The sequence below is a fragment of the Eucalyptus grandis genome, chromosome 2, assembly GCF_016545825.1.
Source record: "Eucalyptus grandis isolate ANBG69807.140 chromosome 2, ASM1654582v1, whole genome shotgun sequence".
In the NCBI taxonomy this organism is placed as follows: Eukaryota; Viridiplantae; Streptophyta; class Magnoliopsida; order Myrtales; family Myrtaceae; genus Eucalyptus; species Eucalyptus grandis.
The window spans coordinates 57780934-57801900 of record NC_052613.1 but is presented as its reverse complement, the minus strand read 5'-3'; the positions used below and the strand labels follow the sequence as shown (position 1 = coordinate 57801900).

The 20967-nt window shown below is 41.6% G+C and overlaps 2 pseudogenes; one reads left to right on the top strand and one right to left on the bottom strand.

The window, feature by feature from the left end:
- Positions 1-3251: 3251 nt before the first annotated feature.
- LOC104429265 lies at positions 3252-4590 on the bottom strand (annotated as a pseudogene).
- A 13285-nt stretch (positions 4591-17875) lies between these two features.
- Positions 17876-19205, top strand: LOC120290825 (annotated as a pseudogene).
- The last annotated feature ends 1762 nt before the right edge of the window (positions 19206-20967 follow it).

The window sequence follows — 20967 nt, the reverse complement described above, 5'->3', positions numbered from 1 at the left end:
CTAAAGGTAATTATTTTCACGGATCATTAATGCAGCATCACTGGAGTTTCCTCCGAGCATTGGAACGTGAAAAGTAAGGATGGATGAGCTCTGCTGATATTAAGCAGAGCTCAGAGGAGAATGCTATGTCGTTGGGTAACATCATATTGGAAAAATTGGTTCCGAACCTAAATTTATAAGCTAAGGTTAAAGTGGTGTCCTTTACCTGTATGCATGTTTTGAAATGTGCATTTTAACCGACAATGTTGCTCTTCCAATTGTTTTCGAGCGCCAAATCGTTCACCTTTTAACATGGCCTTCTTTTTTGAACTCAGGATGCTTCTTCACCGCTTCGGAGGTTTGTGAGATTCTGAAAGATCGATGCTCAAAACGCACCGGCGACTATTGGCCCTTCATCCAAGAGATCCCGATCATCGCCATTGATAACCGTATGATCCGGTGAATTGATTTGTCCATGTATAGTCAGTTTTCTAAGGTTTGGGTAAGTTTTTGGTTTTGAAGGCATCGATTTCCATTCTGCTTCCTCAACTCGATGCTCGATACAAATCGATACTTTCCACGAAGAAGCTCCACATGAATTTCCGAAAATCCAAGAAATCCCTGACATCCACATTGATTGGGTTCTCAGATCCGATGAAGTGAAATCGATCCACTTTCGCTTTCATTTGCTAACTGCCACGATTCAATCCTTCAATCTACGGTCAGATTTCAAGGGTTCGGGTAAGTCCTTTCATCTTGAATGCATCGATTTCATGTCTCTGTTCTTCAGTTCGACGCTTAATACGAAGTAATTTCTTCCAATGCGTGCAAAGGTTTGCTTTTCGTGTTGAAGTACGACTGAAATTCAGAGCTGAAAAATTGATAATTAGCTGCTTGAATATCCAGCAAGAGCTTCCTTTATTCTCCAATTGCACTGGCTTGCGAAGGTTGATGATGATGATATTCTTGTATGCCAATGCTCTTTCGAACGGCAAGTAATTCAGCCTCCTCTGCAGGCAACCCTTTCCCCGGTTTCAGTTCTGGCCCCAATCCCAACAATTTTTGTTCATATATGGATGCGAAGTTGGGGTACTTGCCAGAGGATGGCCCTCCCTCTCTCCCTCCAAGAGATCCCTTTCATCAGCATTGATAGCATTCGGATCCAATGGAGTAAAATCGCTCATGCCCGGGCCATGATGATAGATTTGTCTCCATTGACTTCTTTTTGTTCCTCAGGTAATGCTTCCAACTTCTTTCATTCTTTCCACTTTCATTTGTTAACCGCCGGGATTCATTCTTTGATGTACAGTAAGTTTTCTTGGGTTCGGGTAAGTTTTTGGTTTTCAAGGCATCAATTTTGATTATGTTCCCTCAATTCAATGTGTAATAGAAACTGATATTGGAACTCGAGTCTCTAGCTCATTTTGAAAGCCATAAAATGAAATTTATTGGATTGTTAATTGACGAAAACTGCACTGCTGTCTTCTCTCCTCGATTGGCTCATCCCACATCCAGATATGACATGTCTTACCATCTGTGGCAGATTGTTTGCAGTTGATATCTCCTGCTTGTTCTAAGGACACATAGAGAATGTAGTTCTTCTTAAGCAGCAATATGGATGGAACAAAACCGAAAATGAGGTCATCATCATCATCATAGAAGCTTATAGAACTCTGAGGGATTGGAGGCCTTACCCTGCTGATCAAGTTGTGAGAGACATCAGCAGGAAGTCTGGTTTTGTGCTTTTCGACAGCTCTTCTAAACCGCTTTTCAGGCCTCTATGAGTAATAATAATGTTCATTGGTTTCGTTCTAGGATATCACTCTCAATCTCTCCCTCCACCTGCGATCTATATCTAATCCTTTCTGTTCTCTGAATCATGCAGGATATTGATGGAAGTGTTGCTTTCTTCTGGGGAAGTGATTCTGGAGGCAATCTTGTTCTCTTGGATGATGCAGAAGTCGTGAATATGGCTGTGGGAAATCTTTCCCACCATTCCCTCAAGGTAATTATTTTTTTGGATTGTTGATGCAGCTCCACTGGAGTTCGGTCCATGCATTGCAATGTGAAAAGTAAGGATGGAATGAGCTCGCTGATATTAAGCGAGTTCGAGGAGAATGTTATCTTGTTGGGTGACATCATATTGGAAAATTTGGTTCCAAACCTAAATTTATAATTTATGGTTAAAATGGTGTTCTTTACCTGTATGCATGTTTTGATTTGTGCATTTTCACCTACAATGTTGCTCTTCCAATGGTTTTCGAGTGCCAAATCATTCACCTTTTAGTGTTGCCTTCTTTTCCAACTCACGATGCTGCTTCACCAGCTCTGGAGGTTTGAGGAGTTATGAGCACCCACAGCATGAGGTGAAGCCGGTTCCTAGGGTGGACAGCTCTGGCCATGTGTGTGGCGCCACATTCAAAGTGGATGCGGAGACTAAGGACTCCAGCATGCCTAGAGTTGGGAATGCTGCGAACCAGTCCTCATTCTACTGAGTCGTATGGTTTGTGGCCCTTTTTTGGACAGGCCATTAGCTATTGAATGGCCTTCTGTTGCTTATAACCCAGTCACGCTTTCTCATACATTGACAATTTTTCAGCTCTAATGGTTGGTTACTCTATGTTGAGAGTTTGGGATGACACCAAGTCTTTACAGAACCTGATCATGCTTTGTAAAGTAATATCTTTCTGGCATTTCATTTAGCCATCATGCAGAGCCTATTGATTGTCATGTTTTTTTTTTTTTTTTAACTTAGATGTCTTGCGAAATTGTTCTCTCCATTTGTAAATTAGGCTGGGACGACATTGTTATATGAGGACAAATGTGAACTATAAAAACTTGGAGCATGCTGGTCCTCATATGGAAATCGAGTTTACATGATACCTTATGGCATGTTAGATATTAAAGGCTAAAGCAGTAACCTCTCGTGCAATTTTAAAAGCAGTCAAAAGGACCTTGACACATGTCGATACAAACTTAACATGAAGGAAGATAGAGGTGGCTATCCATACTGCAGATCAACCAAAAAAAAAAAAAAAAAGAAAAACACTTCGCCTGGCCATCTTGGTAGGAGAGACCTCTTTAGTCCTTCGCATCAGTTATGCCCCCTGTTGTTATCTGAAAAACTTGTGTTTGTCAAGTTCAAATAAAATAAATCTCAGTCTCACCCTATTGACATACGAGCTCTCACTAAAATTTCTTACATAAGTGATGGTTTTGATAGATGTGCCGTCTACATAGCACAGGCTGCACAACTAACCTACTAGTCCTGCTTAAAAAAATTCTCCATATCCACTCCTTTTCGTTTAATTGCTCTGCAGAAAATGCGTATTCAACGTGTTCATGGATCTCCATACAACATCAAGTATACTGTAAACACCATGCTTAAATCAGGTCTCCAACTATCTATATGTAGACTCAGTATCGACTTAGCTTCAGCTTCGGGTAGGTTTGGGTGATCAAACACCTTGCAGACACGCTGCTCCCCTCTGACTTTCCCAAACATTAACCTAATTGTGGCTGCATGCGCCAGAACATGCCCGCCTGCAGGTTTCATTGGGTCTGATAACACACCTCCGCCTGGATCAGCTACGACCGAAACAAATAAATCAAAGACAAAGTCTTAAAAATAATAAAATCCTTTTCCTATGTCATGGACTGAAGCTACTGTATGCATCACCAGTTTACACCAAATACCTGGTTCTTGAGATTTACAAGAATCAGTATGAGCTTAGTGCAGTCTCCAAAATGCTATTTGTCAGTGTGCAACCATCAAAGGGCTAAATTGAATAACAACTTTGAATGGATGCAGGACTACGTGGGAGAAATGAGATGTGATACAGTACCTTGATTGGTCATGTACACTGTCACTTTAGATTCCTCGGCTATCTCAATTAAACGTGAGACATTTGTGCCAATTTTTGCTGCAATTCAGAATTCACAAGTGTCAAACCAGATAAGGTGCAGAATAACAACTTGCATGATTTGATGGTTTCAGGATCAACCTGGGGCTCTGCAAGTTCTCTTGCAGTAAAATCCACTCAGAAGAGAGCAATCACCAATCCACAATCTGAAAAAGGCACTCACCATAGGTCAACCATCCACACCTCAGAAAATCTGTAGGGTTTGATTCTCGAGCAGTGTCTTACCAGTAATTTGAATGGTTCTTCAGACATTTTGGCAGCCAAACCAAGAAGCAAGTTGTACTGATGCTCAGAAGTAGAGGCATGGGCATAAATGATCTTCAAATTCATGGAAAGACTAGATTACAGCAAGTACACTAGCCAGAAAAGTAAGAGTTGCCACCAGTATAGAAAGCATTGCTTACATTATCTAAGACTGCAGGTGTACTAAGTTAAGAAAGTGCACATGCGCTTACATGGACAGACGACGATTATGAAACACAAGTATCTTTGTCGAGGTCAAGAAAAATACAGACAGATCATAATAGGATACAAAGTTCCTACCGCGTCGATATAAGCTACCTTGCCATTTCCTCCTCTCATGTGAGTTGGCAGCTTAAAGTATTTTACGGCCACGGAATCCACAAACCATTAATAAAGAATAAGTGAAAACAGGGGTGAATACTGTTGTAGGATTTGCAAATAAAGTAGAGTACCTTCAAGCATCACATTCGACTAATGATCAACCCAAGTCGGAGTCCGACAATAATTAAGGCCTTTACTCGGTTATGACATGGTACAAACTCTTTGGCCTTTTTCCTGCTTGGTTTGAGCCACTGTATATGCGTTCCAGTATACTGACTGCAAATTACATAATGAGAGTGCCATCCTTCCTGAATCACCTAATACACACATCATGATGCCAAATCACCCACATCTTTATACTTGATAGAAATTCAATCATTATGTTACTATTTGGCATTTTTCATCAGAAAAAAAAAACAAATGCAACAGAAGTTCAAGACAGAAACCTAATATCCAATTCAGACCAACCCGAGAAGTAACACATGGGGTACATGCAAGCTGTGTTTTCCCAGACCTGAAGTGACGTCAGCAGCATTTTTCTGAGAAAGCTAATTAACAAAAGCAACTAAAAGTTCATCAAAGGTAACGTTGTTGGACTGTGATTTTCACCCAGGTTCGCCAAATGCTTCCGTAATTGCCGGAGTTTCAATACCACCTGTAAACATTGCCAAACCGGTGAAATTTGTTTTCGTTGAAATGCATGGAGAAGAAGACACAGTCTGCAAAAGAAAGTCTTTTACCGCCTAAAAGCTTACCGAGGGCTTGGCTTCCAGTAGTCGATTCTCTCCACATTATTCTTCACTTTGCTGGATTTGAGCGCATCAGAACCGTCCTTCAATGAAGACTCGAGCTTAACCATCGTGTTAAACTCTATGTTTTCTGGTGAATGTAGAATGTCAGGACAAAAGCATTTCCTAAATGATCAATGACAATCTAGCGTTCCAACAGTCTTTATTGATGAATTAAGCTTGGGACATTCATTATTAATCCAGCTACGTCACGAATACATGGAAAAGAAGACGTACAATGGTGCAATCCCAAGGTCACGTAACATAAGGAAGGCTGGAATTGCTCTCGTATGGTCAGAAGACAAAAACTGAAAAGTGAGAACTACTGCACGCGCAGGAAATCACAGCAAGTTCGAGAGAAAGCTCGAGATGTAAATCATGATAATCACGGCTACAGCGTCATCGAACCATTCGCATCTTAATTTTAACTTTCAGAAGACGGATCAGAAAATCACGATAATCATCTCAGAATCGAAGGACGCACTGAAACTCATTACTAAAGCGATCAGATGAACAGAGAGGAGTTGCCTACACTCTGTTCTGCCGTAACTTACGTTCGTTTGTTGATCGTTTCGAGCAGGTCTTCTGCTCCGTCGTCGACGTCCTCTCTTTCCACGATCTTCTGCTCTTCGGCTCTGAACATCAACGAGCGAACACGAGACGAAACTCAGAATCATCATTGCCGGCGATCGTGCCGCAGAAAAGGACATGAGGTGAAATAAAGCGGAGCTTCGTGAAACTCAGTTGAGAGACAAAAGCATCTTCGACGACGATGGAATTTCGCTCTGCGCAGGAGGAGAAACTCTCGAATTTTCTTTTGCAGATTTTGGAAACGATCGGTAATTGGAGGGAATCTTATATATATACAGAGAGGCGGGAAGCGGGGGGAATGGCTCTCGGCTTATTATTATTTTTTTCTCTTTTAAGAAAAAGATATTTGAGTGAGTTTCGTTATTCTGAGATTTGACTGAGGTTTAATAGATCTGTTTTAAGAATTTATCAGATACACTCCTAAAGAGGGAGAGGGAAATATTGGTTTGATTTTTTTTTTTTTGCATTAAATAACTCAGTTTTTTATTTAGCTTGGTTTTATATTTATCTTAATCCTGTTCGGCTTATAATTTTCTTAAATTGGACTGAAGTAAGCTCTTCTTAGAAAAGGAAAATAATCGATCCATATTGTCACGCCCCGATCCTCGGGCATGCACACATCCTTCTACTCTTGGTCGATTTTATAATGCGATATCCTAGGACTATGTATCGCTGACTCTTTCATTATTTAAGCACATGCGGAAGCAGTTAAAGTCCCCAGACAATAAAACAATGTGATAGAAAAGCAGAGCCATATTTCTCATATTAAAACTTATAACCAAACTTTTATACAAAACACAAACCAGAGCACTTCACAACTTTTTACTCTAAACTCTATTCACATCAATTGAAGTTCACAAAAGAAGAGGGAATCTCAATCCATCTGGGTCGTACTCAAGACCCCCTTCGGAATTATCTTCTTCTTCCAAAAATCCTTTTTCCTCAAGTTCGCCTTCGAGTTCTCCTTCTCAGACTCCTCCTCCTCAACTCCTCAACGGAGTCCTGAAATGTTTTCCCCAAACTGGGATGAGACTACGTGTCAGCGAGTTCTACCCTACTAAGGCCCGATTAGTAAACCATTATACTATAGGCTGCCTAAACATGCACAGGGAAAATGACTTACCTTGGCCTCAGATTCCACCTGCAAGTCAGTACAATTCACATACATATGTATAGAATCGATACATCCAGCAATTGAAACGCATCACTCAACTCAATAAATCACAAGGGTCCAGATTATAGGGCCAAATCGTTATGACACGTCCCATACCATGTCACACAATTTTGTCTCATAATCCGGCGCATCAAACTCAACCATCATGCGTTCCAATTGTTAATTACACCCCTCAAGGGTACGGCCAACTCTATTGGCGGTCTTCTGGCATTGCCAGGCGTCGTCTCACCCCATTGAGCACGGTTACGTCTCTCTTATAAACGACTTCCCCGAAGGGGCGTAGGTCCAGAATCTACTACGACCCGAATACAACCTACTCACAAGTTCGGTGTCTTCTGGCATAGCCAGGCTTCGTCTCCCACCATGAGCACGGCGACGTCTCTCAATTAGACGGCTTCCCTGAAGGGGCGTAGGTCCAGAATCTACTGCGACCCGAGTCCCAATGAATGGGTAACATCCGGCTTAACAGCCCAGGATGGTTTCTCTTAACCAACACACGACCAATCAATCTCAGCCTAGGATACTGTGCATTGCACTCAAATGCCTCCATTAAAATACTGATCCTGGCCTATTTTCTTCGTATTAAAAACATCCCGAAAATAGTCGTGTGTGGGTACACGGTCAATTCAAACCGTAAGACCGATACCTATCTTTTCAAACCCCACTATTTGATATAGTACATAAAATCCATTTTCGGTGTTAAAACCCGACACCCGGGTTTTTCTAAATAAATATCAAAATCCACAAATTTTGGAATTAAATACCAAAAATCCAATCATCACTCAATTTGCATAATTTAACACTCAATTGCACAATTTAACCACGCCATTTACCAATCCATAATTCAATCTCAATCAATTCCAATCAATTTAGGATAAATCTCTAAAATATCACAATTTATTTAATTCCATGCAACGTGGAGCTCAATTAAATAAACGGACTGCGCCACGACAATCAGCACGAGATTTTGGTCGCTGGCCATCAAAATCTTGATTTACGAAAAATAAATAAATAAATAAATAATTTCGATAATTAATTATTAAATATTAAAAATTCCGTTTAGCTCAAAATAAGGCCCAACTAAATAAACGGACTGCACCATGATTACCAGCATAAATTTCCGGTCACGGGCCATCCCAGTTGAATTCTCAGGAAATAAATAAATAAATAAATAAATAATTTCGAAAATTAAATAATTAATATTAAAAATTCAATTTAGCCCAAAATAAAGCCCGATTAAATAAACAGACTTTACCACAGTCATCAGCATAATATTCCGGTCACTGGCCATCCTGAATGAATTTTCGGAAAATAAATAAATAATTAATTAAATTCCGAAAAATAATATTTAAATGCCAAAAATCCCACTTAGGCCTGAATCGCCAAATTGAAGCCCGATTAGGGGTCGGAAAATTTCCGAGATACTTCCAATAAATAGTAGACCACGTCTACTTGCTAATGGCGCAGTCAATTTATCTAAATCACATCACAATTGACTAATAATTGCTAATTTATTCTAATCTAACAACCTAAACATAATTAATTAAAACTAAACTAACCTTAAGCATAATTAGCCAACTAATCCGGGATTAGTGAGATTACTCACCAAATCGCACGCAAATCGGATCACTCCAACGGGGGCGACGCGAGGGACGATTATTCCCGAAGCACGGCTCGGGTTCGGGGCCCGGAAACGGCCCAAAAGCGGGCCCGAAGCTGGCTGGATACCCACACGACGGGGTTGCTGGATCGCTGCAAAACAAAGAGAAAGAGAGAGGGATGGGGGCGGCAAGGGGTCAGGAAAGATGGGCGAAGCTCCGGAGAGGCTGCACGACGGCCGATCGGAGCTGGACGGCGGTCCGGTGGTGGCTGAACAGGGGTTGGACAGCGGCGAGGCAGAGGCGGCAGCTTTGCTGGACGGGGGCAGACAGCGCACGGCGCAAGGGGCAAGCAGCTGAACGCGTGGCGTCGCGTGGGGAAGGACGACCGGTGAGCGACTGAGCTTGGGCGACGACGGCGGCTGCTCTGATCCCAAGCGAGCTGCTTCCGTTTCGTTCAGCTGGGTCGCACGAAGAAGAGAGGAAGAAGAGGGGTTTCTATCACGTGGGGTGGGGAAGAAGAGAGAGAAGAGAGAGAGAAGGGATAAGGATTGAAAGAGAGAGAAAGAGAGAGGTCGGTGGGGGTGCTGTCCGCACGATGGGCGAGTAAAGGAGAGAGAAAGAAGAGAGAGAAAAGGAAGAGAGAGAGAGAAAAAGAAAAGAATAATTATATTCTAAATTTTCTTTTCTCTTTCCATTTCCCTTTCTAATTTCTTTCGGTCTTCGATTTTTCCTCCGATAATTTCTTTCTTGAAATTTCGAACTCGATAATAAATTAATAGACGATGAGATGGTCCTAAAAATGAATTGTGACATGCTCGGATATTCAATTCCCAAAACTGAATCAAATTTCATGGTTAAAATTGACCGGACGCGATTTTAGTCCAATCCAACAAATTAGGTAACTTTTAGGATTTTACCGCAGATATATCCCTTGACGGCTTCACCCAATAGGTTAGTTAACTCGTGAGTGATTAGCTCAGAGAAAAAGGATCATAAGCATGCCGACGATATGCACATTTCATTTTATCGAAACGGGATTGAATTTCAGGATGTCACAACTCTTCCCCTCTTATAAAAATTTTGTCCTTGAAATTTAAACCATTACACACTTTGATAAAAAAGGCGGGGGTACCACTGTCTCATCGATTCTTCGTCTCCCAAGTTGCTCCTTTAGTGCCATGGTGTTGCTAGACCACTTTGACCAACGGAATGGTCTTTGTACGCAGAACTTGCTCTTTGCGATCGATAATCTGAACCGGGCTTTCCACGTATAATACACGGTCATCCACGTCCAATTTCTCGAAATTGAGCACGTGGGTCGGGTCAGGCTCGTACTTCCTTAACATCGACACGTGAAAGACGTCATGCACTTGCGCCAATCTTGGCGGCAACGCAAGACGATACGCTAGGTTTCCGATTCTTTCAAGAATCTCAAACGGACCTACGTACCTCGGACTCAGCTTGCCTTTCTTACTAAAGCGCGAAGTTCCCCTCATTGGTGACACTTTCAGAAAAACGTGATCACCAACTTGGAATTCCAAAGACCTTCGACGCTTATCTGCATAACTTTTCTGCCTTCTCTGCGCTGTCTTAAATCTGTCTCTGATCACTGCCACGGCATCTACCGATTGCTGAACCAACTCTGGGCCTGTTATCTTCCTTTCTCCGACTTCATCCCAACACACTGGAGTTCTGCACGCTCTGCCATACAACACTTCAAATGGAGCCATCTTGATGCTCTGCTGATAACTGTTGTTGTAGGCGAATTCCACCAGATGAAGCTAATCTTCCCAACTTCCTTTGAAGTCTATTACACACGCTCTCAGCATGTCTTCAAGAGTCTGAATTGTCCTTTCAGACTGGCCATCCGTCTAAGGATGATACGCCGTACTGTACTGAAGCTTTGTACCTAAAGCACTCTGCAAGCTCTTCCAAAAAGCAGCTGTAAACCTCGGTTCTCTATTGGATGTTATCGTAACCGATACTCCATGCATTCGAACCACTTGACGCACATACAGGTCTGCGTGTCTATCCAGACTCAAGTCCTTTCGAACCGCAATGAAGTGAGCCGACTTTGTCACCGTCAACTACTACCCAAATCGAATCATTCCCCTCGACTCCTTGGTAGTCCAAATCACGAAGTCCATCGTGATATGCTCCCATTTCCACTGGGGATCGCGAGAGGTTGCAGAAGTCCTCCCGGCTTGTAGTGCTGGACTTTTACTTGCTAACAAGTCAAACACTTGGCCACATGCTTGGTGATGTCTGCCTTCATACCTGACCACCAGTAGTGTTGACACAGTTCGATACATTTTAGTGCTTCAAGGATGAATGCTATAAGTGCTACGATGTGCCTCAGATAAAATTTATTCTCTAAGCTCAAAATCCAGGTGCAAGCAAACGTTCACGAAGCCTCAGTACCCCATCATCAGAAACTTGAAAATTAGCCTTTCTTTTATCAGTATCCTCTTGAAGAATTCTCTGTACATCCGGATCTGTCGGTTGGAGTTCTTTGATTCTGACTTGGACATCCGGTTCAATTCTGAGGGTGGCCATAAGACTTGAAAGGTGGCCTACCTCAAATTTGAATTCCGAATCTCGAGTTCTCTCGATTAAATTCCACTCCTTAACTAAGATCCGTGCCACTGAAGACTTCCGACTCAATGCATTGGCAACCTTATTCGCCTTTCCCGGGTGATATAGAATATCACAGTCATAATCCTTCAACAATTCCATCCATCGTCACTGTCTCATGTTCAACTCTTTTTGAGAGAATAAATACTTGAGACTCTGATGGTCCGTGAAGATCTGAAACTTTTCTCCGTACAAGTAGTGCCTCCAAATCTTCAATGCAAATATGATGGCTACGAGTTCTAAGTCATGCGTCGGATAATTCAATTTACGAGATCTCAACTGCCGGGAAGCGTATGCAACAACTCTGCCATGTTGCATCAGCACGCAACCCAATCCCCTGAATGACGCATCACTATAGATCTCGAATCCTCCAAGACCAGATGGAATCGTCAGCACAGGTGTGGTAGTCAGCTTTTCCTTCAGCTCTTGGAAACTACGCTCGCACTTGTCTGACCATACAAATTTCTCTTCTTTCTTTAGGAGCTTTGTCAGAGGCGACGCTATCGATGAGAACCCTTCCACAAACTCGTGCCGTAATAACCTGCTAACCCCAGAAAACTTCTGATCTCTATCACTGTTGTTGGTCTCGGCCACTTGATCATGGCTTCTATCTTGCTCGGGTTGATGAAGATTCCTTCTCCGGAAATCACATGACCTAAGAACGCAACATGAGTTAACCAAAACTCGCATTTGGTAAACTTAGCATACAGCTGATGAGTTCTTAAGGTCTGAAGTACTACTCTCAGATGATTCTCATGCTCTTCATTACTTCTCGAATAGACCAAGATGTCATCAATGAACACGATCACAAATTGGTCCAGATATTCCTTGAACACTTTGTTTGTCAAATCCATGACAGCAACTGGAGTGTTCACCAAGCCAAACGATCTTACAATACTCTCATAAAGACCATATCAAGTATGAACATCTGTCTTTCGTGGTTCACAACTGACAACATCCTGTTCTCAAGTTGATCGTTGAAAACATCGACACTCTTGATGTCTGGTCACCCAATTCGCCGATCTTTTTACAATGGATGCTTGTCCTTGATCGTCACCTAATTGAGTTGATGATGGTCGATGCATACTTGCAACAAACCATCTTTCTTTTCTCACAAACAAAACTGATGTTTCCCCAAAATGATGCACTGATATGGATGAATTCCTCATTCATCAATCTTCACATTTGCATCTTCAATTCTACCCATTTAGACAACAACAACAACTGGTGAGAAGCCTTCGAGAGTGGCTCTATCCTGGTGCTAGCTCGATTGCACTTTCTATCTCTTTCTTTGACGACGGTCTGGTAGTTCTAGTGACAACACATCTAGAATTTTGTAGACCACTGAGATGTTCTCCATCTCTAGTTCTCCAATCTGTCCTACCCAAGACAATCGCGCAAGCAACCTTGGTAACCTCCGTCTAATAAACAAGTTGCCTTCAGCCAGCAAGATTAATGGAATCGAAGATTCTTTTCGACTCCCAATAACCTCGACACTTTCACATGCTAATGGACTAAACTGGCTTACTCCATGATCGTGATTCATTATCACTAGATGCTCCATGAGCCCACACTACTCATGTGGCATCAAACTCACACCTCAGCAACTAGTCAAGCACAACTATTGCTAGTGATTCCCTCTCTTTTACTTTTACTTCAACAATTTAAGTTCTACCAACTCAGCACAAAACTTTGCTACGCTGCTCTGATAAAATCACTTCCAACACATTCTTTCTCTGATCGGTGCAAGGTCCATTCTACTCCCATTCCTTCCTGGCCACAGTAGCGATGTCTATGCTACCTTAGACTTCCACTGACAGTCCTTCACCTGATGGCCATGCTGGTCATCATCACAACAGGTTCTCGTCATACTCAGACACTGGATTTATCCATACTTCCTTGTGAGTGGAATAGAATGCTTTTCTCTCGACCTCGGTCTTTTCCCTGACCGATTTCCATTTCTGCCCGAACTAGATCTATACCTCGGCTCGAATGCAATGACTCGCTCCTAGATCACATCTCCACTCTGAATCTCAGCAGGTGAGGCGACAACAGCGGTAGAGATAGCGACAACAACAGTGGCTTGATCCTGAGCTTGCTGGCTCATTCAATTTCCAAGGAACACTAGCATCAGAACGATCCTATCGAACTTAGGATCATTCGACGCTGCTACACTAGTACCAACCTGTGGTGGTACTCTTACACTCGAACTGGCCAGAGTCAACACTCTGCCACAACCACCTCGGGTACCGACCTTTGTCAGTGCATTCTCCAGAGTCACAGAGGACATTGTCCTCTTACCAGGAGTCCTCAACTCCTGCTCGCTCATGGTTCAGTCTTTACACTGAAACCCATCTTCCAAATCCACACTGGATTAGAAGGTGAGCGATCCACACACAACAAACAATTCTAGCATTCAGCTAAAACAGACATGCACCAGCATGAATTTAAAGGCCCTTCCTACTAACTATCCCATGGTCATCGCTCCTTATCACTCCAATACCTAACCTTGCTCTGATACCACAAAAAAGGGGATGTCACGCCTTGATCCTCGGGCACGCACACATCCTTCTACTCTTGGTCGATTTTATAATGTGATATCCCAGGACTATGTATCGCCGACCCTTTCATTATTTAAGCACATGCGGAAGTAGTTAAAATCCCTAGACAATAAAACAATGGGACAGAACAGCAGGGCCATATTTCTCATATTGAAACTTATATATACAAAACACAAACCAGAGAACTTCACAACTTTTTACTCTAAACTCTATTCACATCAATTGAAGTTCACAAAAGAAGAGGGAATCTCAATCCATCTAGGTCGTACTCAAGACCCCATTCGGAATTATCTTCTTCTTCCAAAAATCCTTTTTCCTCAAGTTCGCCTTCGAGTTCTCCTTCTCAGGCTCCTCCTCCTCAACTCCTCAACGGAGTCCTGAAATGTTTTCCCCAAACTGGGATGAGACTACGTCTCAGCGAGTTCTACCCCACTAAGCCCCGATTAGTTAACCATTATACTATAGGCTGCCTAAACAAGCACAGGGCAGAGGACTTATCTTGGCCTCAGATTCCACCTGCAAGTCAGTACAATTCACATACATATGTATAGAATCGATACATCCAGCAATTGAAACGCATCACTCAACTCAATATATCACAAGGGTCCAGATTATATGGCCAAATCGTTATGACACGTCCCATACCATGTCACACAATTTTGTCTCATAATCCGGCGCATCAAACTCAACCATCATGCGTTCCAATTGTTAATTACACCCCTCAAGGGTATGGCCAACTCTATTGGCGGTCTTCTGGCATTGCCCGGCGTCGTCTCACCCCATTGAGCACGGTTACGTCTCTCTCAGAGACAACTTCCCCGAAGGGGCGTAGGTCCAGAATCTACTGTGACCCGAATACAACATACTCACAAGTTCGGTGTCTTCTGGCATAGCCAGGCTTCGTCTCCCACCATGAGCACATCGACGTCTCTCAATTAGACGGCTTCCCCGAAGGGGCGTAGGTCTAGAATCTACTGCGACCCGAGTCCCAATGAATGGGTAACATCCGACTTAACAGCCCAGGATGGTTTCTCTTAACCAACACACGACCAATCAATCTTGGCCTAGGACACTGTGCATTGCACTCAAATGCCTCCATTAAAATAGTGATCCTGGCCTATTTTCTTCGTATTAAAAACATCCCGAAAATAGTCGTGTGTGGGTACACGGTCAATTCAAACCAGAAGACTGATACCTATCTTTTTCAAACCCCATTATTTGATATAGTACTTAAAATCTATTTTCGGTGTTAAAACCCGACACCCGGGTTTTTCTAAATAAATATCAAAATCCACAAATTTTGGAATTAAATACCAAAATTCCAATCATCACTCAATTTGCATAATTTAACACTCAATTGCACAATTTAACCACGCCATTTACCAATCCATAATTCAATCTCAATCAATTCCAATCAATTTAGGATAAATCTCTAAAATATCACAATTTATTTAATTCCATGCAACGTGGAGCTCAATTAAATAAACGGACTGTGCCACAACAATCAGCACGAGATTTCGGTCGCCGGCCATCAAAATCTTGATTTACAAAAAAAAATAAAAATAAATAATTTCGAAAATTAATTATTAAATATTAAAAATTCTGTTTAGCCAAAAATAAGGCCCACTTAAATAAACGGACTGCACCATGATTACCAGCATAAATTTCCGGTCACGGACCATCCTAGTTGAATTTTCAGGAAATAAATAAATAATTAATTAATTTCGAAAATTAAATAATTAATATTAAAAATTCAATTTAGCTCAAAATAAAGCCCGATTAAATAAATGAACTTCACCACAATCATCAGCATAATATTCCGGTCACTGGCCCCCCATATGAATTTTCAGAAAATAAATAATTAATTAATTTAATTCCGAAAAATAATATTTAAATGCCAAAAATCCCACTTAAGCCCGAATCGCCAAATTGAAGCCCGATTAGGGGTCGGAAAATTTCTGAGATACTTCCAATAAATAATAGACCACATCTACTTGCTAATGGCGCAGTCAATTTATCTAAATCACATCACAATTGACTAATAATTGCTAATTTATTATAATCTAACAACCTAAACATAATTAATTAAAACTAAACCAACCTTAAGCATAATTAGCCAACTAATCCGGGATTAGTGAGATTACTCACCAAATCGCGCGCAAATCCGATCAATCCAACGGGGTCGATGCGAGGGACGATTCTTCCCAAAGCACGGCTCGGGTTCGGGGCCCGGAAACAGCCCAAAAGCGGGCCCGAAGGCTGCCGGATACCCACATGACGGGGTTGCTGGATCGCTGCAAAACAAAGAGAAAGAGAGAGGGATGGGGGCGGCAAGGGGTCGGGAAAGATGGGTGGAGCTCCAGAGAGGCTACACGACGGCTAATCGGAGCTAGACGACGGTCCGGTGGTTGCTAAACAGGGGTTGGACAGCGGCGGGGCGGGCGGCACGGCGCAAAGGGCAAGCAGCTGAACGCGTGGCGTCGTGCGGGGAAGGACGACCGGCGAGCGGCTGAGCTTGGGCGGCGACGGCGGCTGCTCTGATCCCAAGCGAGCTGCTTTTGTTTCTGTTCAGCTGGGTCGCACGAAGAAGAGAGGAAGAAGAGGGGTTTCAATCATGTGGGGTGGGGAAGAAGAGAGAGAAGAGAGAGAGAAGGGATAAGGATTGAAAGAGAGAGAGAGAGAGGTCGGTGGGGGTGCTGTCCGCACGATGGGCGAGTGAAAGGAGAGAGAAAGAGAGAGAGAAAAGAAAAGAATAATTATATTCTAAATTTTCTTTTCTCTTTCCATTTCCCTTTCTAATTTCTTTTCGGTCTTCGATTTTTCCTCCGATAATTTCTTTCTTGAGATTTCGGACTCGATAATAAATTAATAGACGATGAGATGGTCATAAAAATGAATTGTGACATGCTCGGATATTCAATTCCCAAAACCGAATCAAATTTCATGGTTAAAATCGACCGGACGGCTTCATCCAATAAGTTAGTTAACTCGTGAGTGATCAGCTCGAGAAAAAGGACTATAAGCACGCCGACGATATGCACATTTCATTTTATCGAAACGGGATTGAATTTCAAGATGTCACACATATCGTGGTCAATACTTGATTTAGTGGCATTATGTTTAAACTCCACGCTTATTACTCACAGAATTAGAAAAATATCAATTAATAATTGAGTTATCCGAAATGACTTGCTAAGAACTTGCTTTTGACTAATTTGGGCACACATTCTAGAATTTGTAACTCAGTGATTCAATAAAAGGTGATGAACATGAAGCATGTGTAACGAACATGGAGCACATTTAATGTCTAAAAGTTGATTTGTGGTTCAACTCCAACTTACAAAATAGGCAAATCATACTTAAAATATAGAACATTTTCAACATATATTTCCTTATATTTTTCCTAAAAAAGTTGGTCTTTTACGTAAGTATTTGAATGTATGTATAATCAGAGAAGACGTTCGACTATCTACAAAATACGAGATACAATGTTTGGTTTCAATATGGTTCGATTTTTTTTACTAAAATTAAATAATGTTTTTAATCGGATTTTTGATGTAATCTCAAATGCCTCAATTATATATATATTAAAAGCATAAGAATATCACCATTTATAAGACCCTCAAGCTCTTTTAATTATTTAAATCAAAATATCTTCTCTCCCATGACGAGAAACGCAAAAACCAAAACGACAATCCGTTCCGTTTCTACCGCCCATTCCCTCTTCTTCGCGCCCCGCTTCTTCTTCTTCTTATTCTTCTTCTTCGTTCTCTGCACAAACCCCGCTTGAAATCCCAACCAGCTTCCGTCGAAGTCGAGATTGATGCTCATCGAGTGATCCGAGAGAGTTGGTAATCGCGCATTTACGGCGATCTTCTTGAATGTTTTGTCTTGGGCTCTTGTTGTTCCTTGTTCCATTGCACGTAAGCCGTTTGATGTTTGCCCCGAGTGAGAGACATTTGCTTTTGTTGGGCTTGTTTCTTGAATTTAGAGCGATGCATTACCATCTTGAGATGACCCGTCTTCAAATCATTGGTAAAACAGTGGCTTTCTCGAATGAATGAAGTTCCGCAAGAGAGTTTGGTTGCTTTGTCACCTCACCAGTGCATTCGCCTACCCTGAGAGGAAACTTGAGTTTGGCGAGATTTTACTTAACTGGTCACAGCGTAGATTCATGACCACCAGCAAGAGAGTGCAAGATAGGAATAAGGACAAGAGGGTCCATGATCTCGAAATTGCCACTGAGAAGCAAAAGTGGTGTCAAAGGTGTTGGTTTTGATGGAAATGTTGAAAAAGGAACCCGAGATGATAATCCATGTGTGATCGCTGGATCTATAGCCAAGCAAACGGTATAGTGGATTTTATTCGAAAGTCACCAAAACTATTTTGAGTCGTATAAGGATCAGAAGGGGGTATTGTGGTTTGGAATTAACTAAAGAAGCTGAAGACTCGTTAGAGGAAGAGGAGAGATCGATTAGGGGACATTCTGGCACGGCTATTGAATACGTGACTAGGATGTTGACGATGTGAGTCGATAAATGGCTTCTTCTGGACAAAATTGCTCATTTCGGAAGAGAGTCTGGTTTGCCAGCTGATTTTAGGAGCAAGTGGGTACACAAGTATCTGCGGCACTTCAAAGTGGTTAAATCTTCAGATGAAGTTGATTACCTCAAGCTCATAGAGCGGAATCCTGCTTGGGCTATCACAGAGTTGGACAAGCACATATTGGGGGTATCAAAATTTGCCTTTTCATACTCTAGGGTTGCTTTCCCTATCTTTCCCCTTGAAGTTTCCTCCCAGTTACAAGAAGGTGTGTAGATAGGGAGGGAAGATTGAGCACTTTCAGAAAAGGTCTTACTTGACTCCTTATGCTTATGCATGTGGCCTTCAAGCTGGATTGAAAGAATTCAATAAGAGATCCATTGCAGCAATGCACGAGTTACTTAGCTTCACAATGGAAAATAGGTTGATAACCAATCACCTCGCGCACTTTCGACAAGAATTTGTGATGCCTTAGAAGCTGATGAGACTCTTGTTGAAGCATTATGGCGTTTTCTATCTCTGAGAGGGGAAAGAGGTTTAGTGTGTTCTTCAGAGGAGCTTATGAAGGTGCAGAGTTGATTCGGAAATGTCCGCTCGTTATTTGGAAGGAAAAAGTCCTAAGTCTTATTAGTTATACGGGGAGGAAGAAAAAGATAGAAACTTTTATGGACTCATAAGATATGGAAGATAATGATTTTCTAGATGGCAGCTCTGAGGATGGAGGCGTTGATATGCAGCTTAACCAAATAGAAGCCATCAGTGAATTGGAGGATATTGCAGTTGGAGACAGCTCCTTAATGGATATACATGAAATTGACAATAAGTACAAGCCTCGTGACTCATTTTAAGGTCATATGTTCTTATTCGAGTTGTCAAGATAACTTGCTTTCCAGTGTTCTTCTTCACAAGTTCAAAGTTTCAAGTTTTTGTACAGATTTAATTAGACAAACTCTGCTTACATCTATAAACCAAGTCAATTAATAGCGGACTGATCCATCTCATTCCTTGTTAGTCCTAAACATTGCCACCGGAACTCCTGAAATCAATGATTCAGAAAGAATGTGCAGTTAATGCTTTTGGCAACTCTCAGCTCGCCTTGGTGCCAACAAGGACATCGAAGCGCCTACTTACAAAGGCTGGTTCATTCTCAGTTAATGGTTTGACTTAATGGGTGCGACCGTACTAATCTGCTATTATGAAGATGAACTTGCCACTGTGCATTTGAATCTCAATTGTTGGGTCAAAGAGATGATTGGGTAGTAGCTATCATGGAGAACACAGCCTCAGCATCTATGATGATTGACACACTCTCTCTTGTCGTTACAAATTAGATGCCGAGCTCACCCTGCAGTAATGCCTTGCTCATCACTATGCATGGATATTCAGGTCCACAATGTCTATGACTGCCTTCTACAACATACCTTCATTTGCTTTCTATCTGACTGCCTGTTTCATAGGTCTTGTAATTTCTGTTTAAATTCTCCATGAATCTATGGCACACTCCTGTTTTTGCGTTCTACTAGAAAACTTCCTTTTGTTGGATTTTAGAACCCAACATCAAACAGTAAGTAGTTTTTGTTACTCCTCGTTTATGTTGGGCTGTGTTCATATGTTGGGCTATGTTCATGGTTGATTCACTTCAATAGCTTACTGTTTCGTTGTGAAGAAAGAAATACGAGAGCTTTTGAAAATAGCAAGACTGGTTTATTTATTTTTTGAATGATAGATGGCTTTTCACGGCTTTTGGTTGCGTGACGATGACATTACTAATGTGCATTCTTTCTTATACCTCATAGCATGAACTGCATTTATGATTTGTTACGTGGGCTAGCATCTGCTTGACGCCATTGTGTAGTAAATTTCTTTTGCTTATCAAAAGAAAATTCTTAGCAAACTCACCAGAGATGATACTGAGTAATTTGCTTCCAAATGTTGTGACTAGTTTTCTTCTCATGCTCGCAAAAACCATGATATCCAAAAACTACATGTGACAAATCAAACTGCTACTGCGTAGCTAAATATATTGCACTGCATCATTTTCTAGTTTTTTTCTTTTCAACAAAATCCAATGGTTGATAGATTTCATTTCTTTTGATTGGGGCGATTAGATCTCTTCTTAAGCCTGACAAAGTCCTACGACCTCTCGATAGCATGCCATGCTTGACAAAGTTCCTAATAGCATATAAGGTTCCTAAGAGTGGTAGATGTCAACTTTTTTTCCCTATTGACTAAGATTTATTAGCATCTTAAATTGAAGTATGTGCGAAGCCAAAGCAAAGACTTACCGTTGAATACGAAATTTTTAAGGGAAAGGTCAAGCATTAGTCATAGCTCGAACTAGGGAAACAACAGGAGTAATGTACCATGGAAGTTGAGCATCAACCTCATTTGGAGCAGTACGAAGAATTTCTAGATCTAATATAATAAAGGAGAAAGAGGAGCATCAAAGTTTATTAGTTATAATCAATTAGCTATCATCTTTCGTTACGTGGCAAATATTGCGTCAATTACAACTCAATTAATCTAAGATGGTCATTATCTACTTGTTTTAAGAAGAAATAGGAACTTGGCACCAATGTTTTCAAACTTAGGCCAGTCGGAGAACCAGTT